Source organism: Vigna radiata, chromosome 10, assembly GCF_000741045.1.
Source record: "Vigna radiata var. radiata cultivar VC1973A chromosome 10, Vradiata_ver6, whole genome shotgun sequence".
Taxonomy (NCBI): Eukaryota; Viridiplantae; Streptophyta; class Magnoliopsida; order Fabales; family Fabaceae; genus Vigna; species Vigna radiata.
The window spans coordinates 20,962,778-20,975,535 of record NC_028360.1 but is presented as its reverse complement, the minus strand read 5'-3'; the positions used below and the strand labels follow the sequence as shown (position 1 = coordinate 20,975,535).

The 12,758-nt window shown below is 33.1% G+C and overlaps 1 long non-coding RNA gene across 8 annotated transcripts in view; it reads left to right on the top strand.

The window, feature by feature from the left end:
* The window catches only part of LOC106776071, a 19,293-nt gene extending 9,049 nt beyond the window's left edge, over positions 1 to 10,244 (top strand). For 7 of the 8 annotated variants that reach the window (XR_001376870.2, XR_001376869.2, XR_002670004.1 and 4 more), the window contains 5 exons: positions 16 to 240; positions 308 to 586; positions 1,355 to 1,485; positions 9,384 to 9,491; positions 9,936 to 10,244. This is a non-coding gene — a long non-coding RNA (uncharacterized LOC106776071). The remainder of the gene's footprint in view (positions 1 to 15; positions 241 to 307; positions 587 to 1,354; positions 1,486 to 9,383; positions 9,492 to 9,935) is intronic. The other variant, XR_002670003.1, reaches the window with a different exon arrangement.
* Positions 10,245 to 12,758: the final 2,514 nt, after the last annotated feature.

Here is a 12,758-nt window from a genome sequence, read left to right as displayed (position 1 = left end):
ATTTTCTGAATGTAGGTGCAGTAGCTGCTTCCTTGACACCTGTTGAAAATGGCACTTCTCACAAGCAGGTGAATGCTGAATTATTGTCTGTTAAGTCCCCAAAGGAGTCTCTAGTTGAAGACGGTTTTGAAAAGGATGAAAATGAGTCCACTTTTAGTATTACTGTTGTTGGAGCCTCTGGTTGCTAAGAAGATATTTCCAACTCTCTTTGCACTTTACTTTGAGGATTGTCTCCCTAAGGTTGGATTTTGATGGGATTGTATTATTTCTTGTGTTTGGATTGAGCTGATGCTTTGGTTTTTGACAGCACTTCACCATCTATGGTTACGCACGGAGTAAGATGACTGATTCAGAATAGCTGGACCCTCACTTGTAGAATTGATAAGAGTTGATTATCACATCTTAATGTTTATCATGGTTATGGTTAGGCTACATATTTTATGTTTGGAAATTCGCGTTGTGAAATTTCATGGAGAACTGCAATGAGAAGATGGAGCAATTCCTAAAAAGATGTTTCTATCATTCTGATCAATATGATTCTCAGGAAAACTTTGCAGTGCTAGACAAGAAACTGAAGGAACAAGAGGTAGTTGGATTGGAAAGGAGATAATATGATATAATTGTAGTCTATAGCTTAAATGTGGTTTGTAGTCTATAGCTTAAATGTGGTTCGGAGTCCTACTGTGAGAAGCAAGCACTGTTTTAATTATAGTTTTCTGAAATAGTAGAAATTTAATAATTTGACTGAATGTATTTTCCTACATGAAAGGAAAATCCCTTGCCCAGAAGCAAATAAAAAGGATGAAGAGAAAAAAGGGTGGAAATAAATAAAGAGAACAAGAAAGAGTTTTAACACATTAGCTATTATACACTGGTTATGTCTATAGTGATCTTTATATTTGGTATATACTTTGTATTATGGCATTTTCCTTTTGGTTCCATGACCAATTGGCCATAATTTCATTGATGTTATAATTCTTCAAATATAACAATACAGATGACATCATCAAGAAAAACCTATTTGTTCATGTTTCAATTAGAATCAACGTTTAATTGTATGGTTTGTGTTTCTTTTGACCTGCTTGTATTCTTTCAATTTTTTTTTTCTCTCCAATCTGCACTTTTTATTTTTATGTGCGGTTTTTTATGGCATGCAATTTTAATCTGCATCAAGTTTGATATTCGAACAAAGAAGGAACTTATTTTATTTATTTTTGTCTGAATAGTTGAAGCTAATCTCAACATTTTTATGATCAGATTTTAACCATTCTGTTTGAATATGAAAATTGTTCTTGTTGGGTGGTTGAAGCTAATAGCCTGTTTTATCTTTCAATTCCTCCTAATATATTTATAGATGCTGTAAAATGTGCAAGCTTGTCGGTTTCTTCTGGTAATGGTTGGACCAGGGTCATTGTTGAAAAGCCTTTCTACAGCTGCATTAACAGAACCACTCAAGCAGTACCTGACTGAGGATCAAATTTTCAGGTTTCAACTAACACTAATCATCTTCAACTTTAAGATTGTAATGTACATTTTATAAAGTGGGAAGTATTATATAGGATTGACCACTATCTTGGGAAAATTTAAAAATAAAAGTCTTAATTTAAAACACTTGTGACACATTAAAATCCATGTGAATTAAATTAAGGCATCATAACATGGGTTTTATAATGGAGATTATTTAATGTGATGAAACTACAAAAGGCATTTAATACGTACCGTACAAAGGAGGTGGAGAGAAGATATGGTAGGATGATCTATGACAATTCATCTGAGGTGGGGTAGGAGCGGTGCTCCCATGGGGAAAAAGGCCTATAGTCTACTTCAGCAAAGCTTTATCAGAATCAGAAGGCACGTTGAATAAGTCGATATACAAGAAAGAACTCATGCCTTTAGTCCTAGCCATATAACATTGGAGACCATATCTATTCGGGCAAAGATTTGTTTAGAAAAAAAAACATATATTTCAGTATTTATTTAGAAAAAAACATATATATTTCAACCTTGCAAGCTAGATTCTGTAAATAAAAAGGTGCATTTCGGTCCTCACATCTAGATTAATGCAATTTAGGTATTCTTAGGTTCTTTTAGGTTTTGTTTACGCTTTTCTTCTTTCTTTGCTGAATTCACTCATCTCTTAGCTTTTTTTTCCTTAGATTAGAGTTGTCAAAAGTAATTTTAGCTTTAGATTTAGGTAGATGTAGTTCTAGCATCGATTTTTACAGTCTTTAGTTCGATTCAATTAAGCAATTTTTGCATAGTGACGAGTAGCAAGTCAGTTTTAGCAAATTCTTAATCTTGGAAAGATTTTGGCTCATTTTTTTTTGTCTTTCTTGTGTGATAACATGCATGTTTAGCTTCATTCTGACTTTGTAGTGATTCTTGTTGGTGTGCTTGCTTTTGGTAGACTTTAAATATGATTTATGCATTTTTTTCATTTTCAGCCATATTCAATTTAGTTTAACCATTTCAGTTTCTTACCATTGCACCTTCTTTTGAGCCTTAGTCTAATTTTCTTGTTTCCATCCATTTTAAGCCTTTTCTCCAAACATTGATCAGTTCTTAGAAGCAGTTGAATATAGTGAAAATTATATATGAGATTAATCTCCCTTGTGTTGAATATACACATAGGCTTGTGACAGGTAAGGAGAATCTATAATTTGGTAATTGCATGAAAAGAGTAAGGCCAGAGGTGATAAATAAAAGAAAAATGTTCTGAAAATTTGTTTGGTTGAAAAGGGAAGAAACAGGTCTAAGAAACAATGAGAAAAATAGAAAAGGAATTGAAAGTGAGACTAGAAATGAGTGTCAGAGAAAGAAATAAAAAAAAAAAACCAGCTGGCCAAAGTTTGAGCTTGTATTTAGTTCTAGGTTTCTCCTTTTTTCTTCACACTTCTCTACTTCATTACATTTTCCTTTCTTGACTGATTTTCATTCCATTCCATTTACATTACAAGATAATTAAAGACCTGGTGATTTAGATGAACCTTGAGTTAAGTATTGTCATTTATAATCCTTTCAAAGTTTTGAATTGAGGTTGGCATGGCATGATTGAGTGAAACATTTTCTGAGCGCATACACTGCATCATGTGAGGTTGAGACTGAATGCTACTTCTCCAAATGTTTTCTTTGTTGATTTTGATTAAAGTTGAGAATTCTTTTGGCAGTTCATGTTCATTAATGATTGGGTAGACACCTAATTCTTCAATTATTGGTGTGAAACTGGAGATCATAGGTTGGTTTGCTAGAAAGTAAATGTTTGTTTGTGAACATGATCTGTCACTAGGCATGACTGTTGGTCCCGGTTTTAGGATTTGAGTGATAGGATGTTTTTGGTGCTGTGTGGGTGTATACCACGAGAATTGTGTCAAGTTATGTGTGCACATTAGAGGGTGCTTTACTTGTTATATTGAGTCGCTGCTTGTCAATGTATGATCCAATCACTGTTTTATTAAAAATGAATGCTAGTTTGATAAGTAAATGAGTATTAATTGGTGGTACTGTAGTTTCTTTCTTGGAATGTATGTAGGCAGTGCATTTTTAGACAGAATAAGGTCTCTTTCTGAGTGGGTAAGGGCACACTTTGTTGCTTTTGTTTCCTACTCACATGTAGATCGATCGGATGCATCATTCCCTTAATTGTTGATGTCAATTTGGGGTAGTCAGATTATACTTTAGTTGAACTTGAATGGCTTGAATGAATTTAATATGTATTGCTTGATAGATCATGAAACTGACGGTTAGGAAATTATTTCTTGGAGTAAAAAGAAACTGTGAGTGTAAGGGCAGCAGTCAGGTAGGTGAAATTCCTCATAGTTTAGTTGCTTTTGACTTTTACTGGTGTTGGAAATTGAGTCTGAAATTTCTGGTATGATGATTGAGTGTAATTTGCTTGCTGTCGCTGTTCTGGAAATTGTTTGGTTGGTTGCAGTAGTGTAGAATTATGTGTACCTTGGTGGGTTAAGACGTATCAGGTATGTCTGTCAATAAAGGGTGTTGTAGTTACTAGATTATAATGTTACTTGCTATCAATACATTATCAATGCACTATTTCATTGAAATAAAATTCTAGTTTATTTAGGTACGTGAATTATAGCTGATTGAATACTTGAGCGTGTTTTGATCAATGTCCTTAACAGGAGTGAAGCAGTTTTGGGATTTAAGATAATTGGAGTATGTTATGATGTTTTCTATTGTATAGAGATTGGTTATTTATGCTAGTGGCCTTTTTGCCTAAAGTGATGGAAGGAGAGTTGGGTGTTGGGATAAATTGATTGAGTTTGTTTTTGTGTAATTGTCTATGTTCTTGCTTGTCATTCCTTGTTCATGAATGTAATGTTGTGATGATATGTGTTTCATATGTGATGGATGGAAAGTGTGTGTAATTTTTTATTGGTATAACTGTTGTTTTAGAAAGTTGTGCTGATCAGTGATGAACGTTGTGTGCTCAATATAGATCCATTATATTGATTGTTTTCTTTGTTCAAGCATGGATTGGAAGCTGGCATAGGATTGTGAAATCTGATGCGTGTTTTGAATAAGAGTAGACGTGTGAAAATATTTTCTTGCGTAGTGGTATTTGTTAGAATATAGCAAAGGCACGAGCTTTAATCAATTATACACATAGTGTAATCGGTTAAAACTTGTTGCTTGTCACAATTTAAGCATAAGTTATCTCATGAACTTAATTGATTACATAACCAATGTAATCTATTACTTCATCTAGATAATGCATTGTGTAAGTGATCTTACATACTGAATTATGAGTATGCATACAATAGATGTAGACACATGTATGATCATAACAAGTATGCAAATCAACCAATTCAATCAATATATGTTATAGTCATGGGATGTTGTGGTCATGAAAAGATATGTATTTACATTATCAAACAACAAGACATCAAATAGCAAGTCATCATCAAAAACAAAACCATACCATACAAGGAATTGGGTTCATATTGCTTCTCCTATCAATAGGTGTAGAAAGAATGTAGAAAATATGAAGGGTGTAGAAATGATGTAGAAAGTTATATATCCTTTTTACACATTTTTACATTTTTTTTACACTCTACATCTTTTTACACCTTTTACCTTTTCTACATTTTTTTACTCTCTTTTTACACCATTTTTATGTTATTTGTACATTCTTTTCTACACCTTTTCAACACTTTTTCTAGATCATTTTTACATCATTTTTATACCCTTTTACACAATTCTTACACGTTTTATATAACATTTTTACCTTCTTTCTACACTCTTTTTTCATCTTTTTTATACCCTTTCCACATCTTTTTATATCATTTCTACACCCTTTCCAATCTAGAAGACAAACATGATTTTTACATCTTGCAAAAAATTGAGTTATATATTGTGCAATCCATAATGTCAAAAAAGATTCTAGACAACGCAGTTTGAAAATAAAAAAAGACTTCGATGACACAAGTTGGAAGTAAAAAGTCTTCCAAACTACAAGATTTGTGTAATTTAAAGCTTTTTTATACTAGAAAAGGACTTATGAATTGTGTAATCCAAAAAGTACTTTTTAAGTGTAATATGAAAATTTTCATACTTTTTGGGTGCCAAATGAAATCTCCAAAGTTTAAATTGTTCATTAATAAAATCAAAGTTTTATATTACATAATCATAAAATGTATTTTTATTGTACATTTTGAAATACATTTATAGATTTAGAAATGTTATAGATTATAATATGTGAAGATTTATTTCAAATTTGTGATATATAACATGCATTGTATCATTGGGCAAAATTATATATAGTTAAAGAAACTTTCCCATACACTTTTGATAAAAAGATACGTTCCTTATGTCATTTCCAAAGGCTAAGTAAATATGGTGACAAAACCCATTACCATTGATCCTTGTCAAATGAAAGAACTCATGTAAAATGTTCTCACCAAAAGTTATGAAATTTGATTACCTAAAGCATTAAGAGTGTCCCCTTTCCTTACTTTCCATCTTTTTTTTTTATTTAGATTGACTTTCGACCCCAAGCTTCCAACCTATCAACATTTATGCTATGTTAACTTGAGGGTGAAATACTGTTTATGCAGTTTGGGAAGCGACGAATCAGACATAATCGCGTGTTCGTATGAGTTGATTTACGTAGAAAGATTTGTGTTGAATTACGGGATATGTACCTTTTTAATCACCTGCTGAGGAGAGGAGATTTGAAGGGATCCAAATAAAAAAGTCTTGTGCACTCCTGAATAAATATATAATTACATTGCAATCTTCATAGCTTAATATATTCGATTTTATTACAAATATGAATTGATTCTAATCATTTAAAAAAAAAAACAAACAAGTTAACTGGACTGTGCTGCGAAGGTTGATAAAGAACAGGAGTTGCGAAGGTGGAGAAGATGCTGGAGCAGACGTCGGAGAAGATGAAGAAGTGAAACCATATTCCAACATGCCGTATTCGATTACAAGCGTCTGGAGAAGAAGACAGGAAAGCGTATTCGGTTGCATGTTGCGTATTCAGTTTCGCGATTGCACAACTGTGTATTTGGTCACGAAAGCTGTGTATTCGGTTACGAAAGGTTCAAGTATGAGCGTTGCAGCTTGAATTCAGTTACATACAAGATGTATTCAGTTACATACAAGATGTATTCAGTTACAAGTCCAATTCTGATTCTAACAACCGTAAAAGCCTGGCTCCGTCGTCGTCGGAGCCAAAGCCATTGTCGCCTTCTTCCTGGGCTAAGAAAATAGGTTTCAGGCCCAAATTCTCCGGCGAGAACAATGCCACCGATTCGGACCTGATAACCATCCCTACGCCCAACGTCAATATTAAGGCCGGTTGTGTTCGAACTCCGACAACTACTAACAGCGTCGCACAAGGCGACAAACCTCCCATTCCGGTTTCACCTCGGCCTTCCATGGCAAAGAAGCTGGGAGACTCCGACGACGTGTCGAAGAATTCGATTTCGAGCACCAATGAACAAGTGGCAAGGGCGGAGCAGCTGTCTAGGAGAAATACGAGGCACGAAGAAATAGTGGACAGCTTGCCGGTGGAGGTCGACGAGTTCGTGTCAAGGCACACGCATATGAAGTACGAGCTCAAAGATTCACCTGGTTTAGGTATTGAAATATTTTTTTAATCAGAGATGCACCTGGTTTAGGTATTGAAATATTTTTTAATTTAAATTGGAATAATTGAATGGCTCGTTGATTTGATTTGGTTATGGTTGGAATTAAACTATGATTCCAATTGTTTTAAATATTATAAAATAAATATTTAAAATATATGGTTTAAACCTTCATTTGGTCTTCATATTTGTGTGCCAATCTCAATTTGGTCATCGTATTTTTTTTGTCTCAATCGGGTCCTATTATTTGTAACCACCACCTAGCTCTTTTCCTCGATCTCTTCGAGTTTTCCTTTCTCGGTCTTCAGTTCCGAATTGGGTATTCATTATGCACTAATCAGAGCACCGTTCATGCAATTTCATTGGTCGCGTTTCTTCTCAGCATACGGTTCCGTTGCAGCAATGGAGTTTGAGAACCGCTGCACCGCTCAACGCCTCCATGGAGCGCAACAAGAGCTTCGTAAACGCCTTCCAAGTTTTCTCTCTGTAATCTCTTATTTTTCTCTTTTCTTTGCCGTTTTGTTTTAATTTCAGGTCTGTGTTTGTTTGGTTGACTTCACCAATGGCATTTTGGCTGCATTTTCTCTTTTTCTATTTCGCAATTTCATTCGTCGGATTTCTTCTCAGCGTGCGTTTGTTCAGTTCCGTTGCAGCAATGGAGTTTGAGCGCCCAACCGGCGCACCGCTCAACTCCGCCATGACCTACGACGAGGCCTCCATGGTTTCGTCAACGCCTCCATCTTTTCCCTTTTCTTTGCTGTTCTTGTTTTAATTTCATATGTTTGTTTGGTTGACTTTGTTTTCTTTGACGTTCTTTGCCGTTCTTTTCTTTTAAACGTCTTCTAAATTTACTCTTTTGCAGGTTGGTTTGATTCAAGCTTACTTTGCTTTGTTAATTTCTTTCTTTTTACCATGTTTGGTTTGCTTATTGTAGATGGTAGATTTAGTTTTCGTAGAATATTTAAACTATTTTTCTGTTTCTTAGTTTTATTCAAGTATTCATATGCATTTTTAAACTTTATTTTTTCTATTTTTATAGTTTAGCTTTGATTTGAACTTTCATTTCTAGTTTTAAACTTGTGTAGCTAGTTTCTTTCACAGTTTTAAGAGATTTCAGTTTTATTTTGCTTTTATAAAATTGTAGTGATGTTAAGTACAATAATATCTTTGCTGTTTTAAGAGTAGTAGTTTTAGTTTCTATCCTGTTTTAGTATTCTGATTCAGATTCTATGGTGAGATTCTTAGTGATTTGTTGCTTTTATAAAGTGAGTTTCTATCCTCTTTTCTTANCTTTCTTTTATAGTTTCAAACTTTTTTAGGTTAATACATTGATGTTCTTAGTTGAGTTTTACAGTATTATTTGTATACTATTTTTAGTTCTTGATTGTGAATGGTTTTTTGAGTTTCTAATTTGAGTTGATAGTTGTTAGCTAGATTTTACAATTTCTTTCAATAGAATTGAATAGTTTTTACATGAAATGTGAGTTTTGAACTAGTTTTGACAAGATTTTATCGTTTGTGAGATCTGAGCCTTGCCTTGTTTTCATTGTGTGATGCATTCCTTTTTATTTATATTTCAGAATTTTTGTAGTTTATGTTATGCATTCGTGAATGATTTATACATTCGTTTTTCATAACATCTCTCTTTGATTTTAGCCTTGATTTTTCTCTCTTTTTACCTCACCTATACCCTGACCACATTACAAGNCTTGANTGAAGTCTTANTNATCTTGAGTGTATTTCTAATTCGATTGGTGTTATTAGAAGTTTTCCAAGTTTATGATAATGTAAATTTGCATAATGTGTTGAGAGTTAAACACCTAGATGTTGAAGTCTGACGATATTCTTATATTGACATAATATAGANAGAGACTGAAACCCCTNATATCGTGGGACCTGNGGGTTATGCNATTTTCCACCTTCATTTTAGGGCCATTCAGGATTTGTATGATGTATGCAATTTGATGTCCTCTCTTTGAATGAGATTTGTCACAATTTTTGTTGTCTGCATACTTTGATTTTTAAATACTGTCTTCTTGCTTGCATGCATTAGGGATAACTAATTTTGATTTTTCTCTTCCTTTCTTTTTATCTATGGGGAAAATTATGAGACTTGTAGTTTACTGGCAAAGGCTATGGATGAAGGGCGATTTTTTAAGAAGTTGAAAGGCCCCAAAAATACAAATTTAGTATGCTCCAATCATATTTTTCTATATTATTATGCAAATAACTCATCTTTGAATACTTTTAACCTTTGATTCCACGCAGAAAATTGAAGTAAAAAGATTATATTCTCTGTTGACGACCAAAGAATGTGTGTCAGACATTCCTAAAGATACCTAGTGTAAAGTCACTTTGGGAGTTGGTTTCTTTTAGGTAACTGTTTTCTTTGGTTATTATTATTAGAATAAACGTATGATGTTTTCCAATGTGATACAAAAACATATAAAATTGGCCTTTATTTATGCTAATGCTAGATCATAATTCTAACTCATTAATGAATCATTTGGGTAAAGAAATATAGTGACTAAGCTTGAGAGGTAACCTAAGATATATTCAAATTAATTGTAAAATACAGGAGCTACTGTACTATTGAAATTTTGTCATGTATTCTAACACGGATCAACTTTCACTGTGTTCTTTTGTACTAACAATCTCCACTCAATTTTGTTTGGCTTTATTAAATTAATGTTAAAACACTTTCTATGCTTTTATAAGGAAAAAAAAAGTTATGATTACAAGTGCCAGTCATAATAACATCCAGCTTTTAATCATATGCATCTAGGTTGATAGCTATGTATTCTTTCTTGTTTGTTTCAGGTAAATGACAAGAATATTGGGAGCAGGAAAATATAAGAGAAGAGATGCCAGCTGTCGGGAGTTATTCAACATTTTTCACCCCTACGATNCAGTAGCATACAGGTTTGATAAGATTTCAGTCCCAATGAAGTATCCATAATATAGTGATTAAATGAGTTCCTTAGTCACTAGTGAACCTTGTAATTTAATTTTTTACCATCATTTTATTTGTACAATATTCCTTTGATTGTTTCGGTGCCCAGATTCTTTTTGTTTAATAAATTCATACGGTGTATGGAGCAAGCATTCTAATGTGTGGATTATGATAAATAGATATTCATACAATAAATTTTAGTAGTATAGGACACTACTTTTTTCTCTATCTATCTCTATGATACCACTAATTACATGTAATAGTTTTCTCTCCTTTCTCTTTTTCACATCGCTGTACACAGTATTTATCTTTTTCTTATGATAAGATTAATATCAAGGTTAAGAAATAAACATATATATCATTTAATTATACAATTTNAATAGTTTAATATTGTTGATTTGTGCAGTGCTATCATTTAATGAAAATTCTAGGTTTCACATTGATGCTTGTCTCGATTCTTTAAGTCCTGTCAAAAGTTGTCTGGCATTCTAATAGTTTTGTGGAAATACATTCAACCCAGCATGAGGACTGTTCTGAATCCAATTGTTTGTTGATATCTCTAGTTCTATATCCACTTTTATTTTTTAAACGTTTTGGTTTTGTTCTGCAGCTTATTCCTTCTTTAATGGTCTTCTTAGGCCTTTCGAATAAAAATAATATAAAAAAAAAGAATGGTATGTTGTCTGCATTCTCGTATGATTTTGGATTTTACTTGCACTATTGCTGTGAGGAAAATTGGAAACAATGATTAGGGAACATGTGACTAATATTGCCTAGTATTTTTTCATTAGAGGTATGCCTTCGCCTGTACATTTAACATCCTTTTGGTGGATCTTATGTTTTCCTTCGGAAGTGGAGCAGTTTTCTTGCTATATTCTTATCACAATAAAGAAAAAAGTAGAGAGAATTTCTTGCCATATCCAACTTTTACTGCAGTGCCTTATGTTTTCACTTTTGTATAGATATAGCCAGATGAAATTTAATTCTGACCAAGCTGATGTTCTTGTGTGCATGATAAGGGTATTGTCATATCCCCTCTTCTTCCTACCCCCAATTCTCCTGCAGTCCCCTCTTCATTTCTGTCTATATTATGATGACTGGGCCTGCTTTTACGCTATTTTGGTTGTTCAAGTATTTTTCAAAATATGCATTAGCATATGCCAGGTGTCTGACTGTTTTTGGGTATAATTTAACTATGCAGATAAATTTACCTGCGTTAATATGTATCTGCAAGTCATTTCATTGTTATATTCTAAAACAGAACCCAGGTTGTCTAAACTCTTGAGTTTTCTGGTCAGACTCTTGCCAGTTTACAATTCTAGGTAGAGAAAGTAAGTTAACCCATGGTCTAACTCGTTTCTGTATAAAATGTGGTAAATTCTCACAACAAGCTTGAGTCAAGAAACAAGTTTGGGATATTTTCTCCAACTGAACTTTGCTTCCAATTGGCCTCATAGTGTTAGTGTTTTCTTATGAAGATAAAATGTAGAATTAATGTTGTGTTAATAGTATTGTGTAATATGTTTTTAGTAGGTTTTTAATATTAGTTTTTATGATAATTAAACGTATAACTGAAAACTCTACTGCTCTATGTAGACCTTCAAGTTTGACTACCTTGCATAAATAGAACTACCTGTTCATGATTCATTTAATTTGTTTTATTTAATAATTGATAAATCTAACAATAGTAGGAGTGGTGGAGGAAATAATTGAAATAATTTCTTTGCTGTGATGCATCAAACGAATTTGTGTCTTGGACGACATATCTGTAAAGTGTTTAATGTAGGTTGAAAGAGTGATTATAAGTTAGAATGGTTGTTTATTGGTTCAACTAATAATCCTGTTTATTGGTTAAACGGTAATTCAATATAAGTCACTCATTAGTAAGTGTCTACAATTTATTTATTATGCCATGCTGAATAAGACAAAAACACAAGGATCCCACAGGCTGTATCCTTTTTTCCTTAAAATAGTCTTATTTATAGAATTTCACTAATATAATACACAAACACACACATATATCACAATCATAATTTTTTTATAATCATTTTTTAGTTTTTTTATAATTTTAGTCTTAATCGACACCCAAATCAGATATTTGTCTTATTCAACACACTTATTTATGAAATTATAAATTGGCAGAAGTTGAGGAGGCAACGATTGAAAGAATCTCTAAATATGATAAGTTGTTTTGTCACTATCACCCTAATTACATCTTTATACTCAATGCTTTTCGTGGATAATCTTATCGTGGGTGATTTTATCGTGTGTCATTTTATCGTGGGTGATTTAATAGTAGGTGATTTTATCGTGGGTGATTTTATTGTGGGTAATCTTACTGTGGGTCATCTTATCGTGGATGATCTTATAGTGGGTGATTTTATCGTGAGTGATCTTATAGTGGTGATCTTATCGTGGGTGATCTTATCGTGGGTGATGTTATCATGGGTGAACTTATTGTGGGTAATCTTATCGTGGGTGATCTTATAGTGAGTGATTTTATCGTGGGTGATGTTATAGTGAGTGATTTTATCGTGGGTTATCTTATCGTGGGTAATTTTATCGTGTGTTATCTTATAGTGGGTGATCTTATTGTCCGTAATCTTGTCCTAGGGAATCTTATCGTGGCTTATCTTATAGTGAGTGCTTTTGTCGTGGGTGAACTTATCGTGGATGATTTTACTGTGGGT